Source organism: Carlito syrichta, unplaced genomic scaffold (assembly GCF_000164805.1).
Source record: "Carlito syrichta isolate Samal-C Ts95f unplaced genomic scaffold, Tarsius_syrichta-2.0.1 Scaffold106266, whole genome shotgun sequence".
Taxonomy (NCBI): Eukaryota; Metazoa; Chordata; class Mammalia; order Primates; family Tarsiidae; genus Carlito; species Carlito syrichta.
This window is the reverse complement of record NW_007050362.1, coordinates 25,803-30,771: the sequence shown is the minus strand read 5'-3', so window position 1 is coordinate 30,771 and position 4,969 is coordinate 25,803.

Here is a 4,969-nt window from a genome sequence, read left to right as displayed (position 1 = left end):
ATCTCACACCCAACATGACCAAGGCTGAATCCTGACTCCCTGTATTGTTAGTCTGGGTTTTCCAGAGAAACAGAACCAATCATATACATACAAAAACAATATATGAGAGAGAGAGAGAGAGAGAGAGAGAGACTCTTATTATAAAGAATCAGCTCACGTGACTATGAAGGGTGACAAGTTCCAATAGCTGCACTTGGCAAGTTGGAGACCCAGGAGAGCTGAGGGTGTCGTTCCAGTTTGAGCCCAAAGACCTGGCAGCCAGAAGAGTTGATGGTGTACTTCCAAAGCCCAAGGCAGGAGAAGACCCGATGTCCCAGTCAGGCCGAGAGAGCAGATTCCCTCTTACTCAGCCCTTTTTGTTCTGTTCAAGCCTTCCACTGATTGGATGAGGGCCACCACATCAGGGAGGGCAATCCACTTTGTTCACTCTGCCAACTCACATGTTCATCTCATCCAGAAACTCCCTCACGGACACACCCAGAAATATATTTAACCAAATATCTGGGCACCCTGTGGCCTAGGCAAGTTGACGCATATTATTAACCATCACACGCCCAGCCGCCCTCCCTGACCTGGTCCTCCTTCACTCGACCCCATCCCAGGAAACAGCAGCTCCATCCCTCTTGGTTGCTCAGATCAGCAGAACAGAACAAAACAAAGGCCTTGGAGTCATTCTTCACACTCCATGTTTAATCCGTCCACACATCCCTTTCCTGTTGCAGCTTCTGTCTGGTGGCTTCCTGCAGTCCCTTCGGCCCCAGCCCCAGCCCCAGCCCTCACCATCTCCCACTGGGGTGACGCAGTGGGCTCTGATTTTCCCAGCCCCTTCTACTGCCTTCTCCTAGAATTTTCCCAACACAACAGCCAAGGAGTGATTATTTTATTTTTTAATATTTATTTATTTATTTTAAATTGGTGTCTCACTCCGCCGCCCAGGCTGGAGTGCAGTGGCACACTCACGGCCATACCAGCATCCACCTGCTGGGCTCTGACAATCTTTCCATCTCAGCCTTCCAAGTAGCCGGAACTACAGGGGCGCGCTATCACGCCCAGCTATGGAGGTGATTATTTTAAAATGTGAGAGGATGTCATTCCTTTGCTCGAGATCTTCCAGTGGTTTCACTGGGGTCAAAGTCAGTTTTCTGTGGCCCCGGGCCCTTCATGAGCTGCCCCACAGTCTCGGGCCTTGTTTTCTTTTGTTTTTCCCTTGCCTGTGCTGTCCTGGTCAGTCTGGCCTCCTTGCTGTCCTCCAGAACCCTCCCCAGGTCAGCTCCTCCACCATCACCCCATGCCCTGTGGTCACCCCCTCACTTCCTTCAGGTCTCTGCTCAAGCATCGTGTTAGACCTTCCTTGAACCTGTCTCCCCACCCCACGGTCTCGCCCGCCCATGCCTGCCACCCCTCCTGCTTTCCTGTTCTCCACAACACATCACAAACACAACCTCTGTTTATATGCATAGTGTAAGTTTCTCCTCATATGTCTTTATCCCCTAAAACGGGGTCACTCATAAGTACTTGTTAAATGACTGAATGAACACATAAAAAATATATTCACTGGCCTGTACACAGCAGGAATGAGAGCAATGCTGGTGATGCAAACACACACACAGTGGACGGAAGGTCCTAGTATGGAAGGTCAGTTTGGTTTTGTGCTTGTGGGCCGTACCTTGTGCACATGACGACAACACAATGCCAGCTGCACTTGGCGGGTTGACTGGACTCTGGACACTGTGTCCATGCATTATGCCATTTCACACAGTGCTAGGGGAGAGGACTATTAGCATCCATTTCCAGAGGCAAAAGCAGGTTCAGAGAAGCACAGAAACCAGTCTGAGGTCACCCAGCTTCTCACCCACTGAACAGAGGTTGTGACCCCAGGCTCACTCTCTAGCCCTAATCTCAGCTCCTCCCACTCTCGGGGAGGGGGGGCTGGAGGACTGGGGGGGCATAGAGGGGATGGGAGGTGGGAGGGAGGGGCGTGGGAGGGAGGGGCGTGGGAGGTTGGGGGGAGGGCAGCCAGGAGAGCCTGAGGATGGAGAAAGGAGAAGGGGGGGGTGCTTCTTGTCCAACGAGAGAGAGGAGAGAAGGACTGAGCTGGGAGATGACCCTGGTGACAGGGCACCATGCCAAACTGCCATCCTCCTCCCTCTACCCGTTTGTCCTCTACTGCCCGGGAGCTGACTGGGCTCCCTCCCTGGCATCGGCCGCCTTTGCCACACCCCACCCTTGCTGCAGGACTGGCTACGCAGGGATCCCTTTCTGGCCCAGTGAGGCATATAACCCCGGGCTGACAGGCATCCGGGTGCCAGGGCAGCTGTGGCTGGCCAAGGGTGAGGTCACAGGCTGAGCACTCCATGCCCGGCCCCTCCTTCCTCTCACTGCAGGCTTAGGCCTTGCCCTGCCAGCCTGCAAAATTCCCCTCCCTCCTGCTCCGCACCTCATCCTGGCAACCTCCGGACTCTACCTGGCAAGGCCTAGTATATTCGTTTCCTGTTGCTGCTGTAACAAACCACCACAAATCTCACAGGTTCAGATAACAGACATTTATTACCGGAGTGTTCTGGAGGTCAGATGTCTAGCAGGCATCCTCAGGGCTGCATTCCTTCTAAGGCTCTAGCCTGTGCCAGCGGTTAGAGACTGCCTGAATTCATTGGCTCTTGGTCTCTTTCTCCATCTTCTGAGCCAAGGGCGTATCTCTTCAAATCCCCCCGTCTTTCTTTTCTTCTTCTTCTTTTTTCTCTCTCCCTGTCTTTCTGACCTACTTCCATTTTCTCTTTTTCTTTCTTTTTTCCCTCTGTCATCTAGGCTGGAGTGCAATGGCACCCTCATGTCCACCATAGCCTTGACCTGCTGGGCTCAGGCGATCCTTCTGCCTCAGTCTTCCAAGTAAGATACCATGCCTGGCTAATTCTTGGATGTATCGTAGAGAAAAGGCCTTGTCAAGTTGCCCAGAAGGTCTGGAACTCCTTGGCTCAGGCAATCCTCTTGCCTCTGCCTCCAAAAGTGCTGATATTACAGGCATGAACCATGGTGCTCTGTATGACCTGCTTTCATTTTTACACCTGCTCTGACTCTGACACTGCTGTCTCCCTTTTAAGGACGCTTGCGATGACACTGGGCTCATTGGATAACCCATGCTAATTCCTTCATCTCAGAACCCTGAACCTAGTCACATCTGTAAAGTCCCTTTAGGCATGTGAGGTGCATATTCCATATTCACAGGTCCTGGAGTATAGTACGTGGATGTGCTTGGAGGGCCACTATTCATTCTGCCACGCCTCACAAGAATGCTCACATCCTCCATAACTAGAGGGAATGCTTATGGCATGCTCATCCTAGCCACGCCGTCCTGAGCACTGTCATCATCATTTACACCATCCCTGTGAGGTGGGCATGATCCCCATGTGCAGATGGAAAGCCTGGCCAACTCTGAAGCCTGTGGCCGTGTTGGGATCCCAAGGCTGCCTTGTGAGATGGGCAATGAACCTCTCCTTCCTGGGGGCTCTCCCACGGCCCCTCTACCTTGGCTTTGAGGCCCCTAGGTTTGCATCTTGACCTGCACACTCCTCAAGATGCAAAGCTCAGCCCTGGGGCCCTGGCATGGGGCATGGAAGAGGAGGCACCCAGGTTCCATCAGGTTGGAAGGAGAGAGGATGCTGTGGGTGGGGCACATGGGTGGGCTCCGGAGGACCTATGACACCCCCCACCCCACCCAGCGTGTATGCAACACTGTGTCCCTGTCCATTTTGTGGTCAGAGGGAGTCAAACTTTCACCAGATATTCAGTGTGGGTTTAACCGCCAAGGATCAAGAAATCCACAGCCTTGGCCCCAGGGCACATGCCTGGAATCCCAGAGGATTGCCTGAGCCGAGGAGTTTGAGACCAGCCTGGACAACATGGCAAGACCTTGTCTCTACAATAAATAAAAAAATTAGCTGGGCAGGGTGGTGCACGCCTGTAGTCCCAACGACTCGGAAGGCTGAGGCAGAAGGATCACCTGAGCCCAGGAGGTAGAGGCTGCGATGGCCGTTGAGCATACCATCGCCCTCCAGTCTGAACAACAGAGTGACTATGACTCAAAACAAAAAGCAAAAAACCTTCTCTGGGCTGCTCCACCTTCCTTTCCTGAGCTGCTTCCCTGAGCTTGTCCTCACTCAATATCGGGCCACAGTCAGGGGCAGTGGTGGAGAGGGGGTGGGAGGAGGGGTTATCTACACTGCCCTCACTCCCTGCCTGTTGTTGCAAATTCTAGAAGGGCCCACCCAGACCTGCCTGGCCACAGGGCAGGGGGGCTTCCTGGGCCTGGTACAAGCCAGAGCAGGTCACCAAGGCTGCTGACAGTCTGTGAGGAGACACGGGTGAGGATGGCAGTGCAACCTGGTTCTCTCCTGTTGGCAACTCTGCTCACACCTGTGTGTGGGGCAGGTGGTCACTTGCTGGTATGCAGATAGCTGGGTGGGCCCAAGAATTTCTCTCTCTCTCTCTCTCTCTCTCTCTCAGACTACAGCGTCTAGCTCTATTGCCCAGGCTGGAGTGCAGTGGCACCATTATAGTTCACTGCAGCCTAGAACTCCTGGGCTCAAAAAGTCCTCCCAGCTCAGCCTCCCAAGTAGCTGGGACTACAGGTGGGCGCCACCACACCTGGCCGATTTACTTTTCTTTTTTATTTCTATTAGAGGCGGGGTCTCACTCTGTTGCCCAGGCTGGAAGTCTGCCTTTCTAACAAGCCCATGGATCACACTTTGAAGGGGAGACCCCGGGGGACCTAAGCCCCCCTGCGTCCCCTTCTCCCTCTCCGCATTCATTCAAGGATCCAGCATCTGTGGAGCTCCCATCATATGTCAGTCTCCACCCCGCCCCCGCCAGTTTCGCCCGTGACGCCGCTGTGGGGGCCCGGGTGGGAGCAGTCGCCGGCTCTCCCTTCCCTGCAGAGAACAGTCCCTGGTGGGGGACGTGGCCTTGCTCGGGG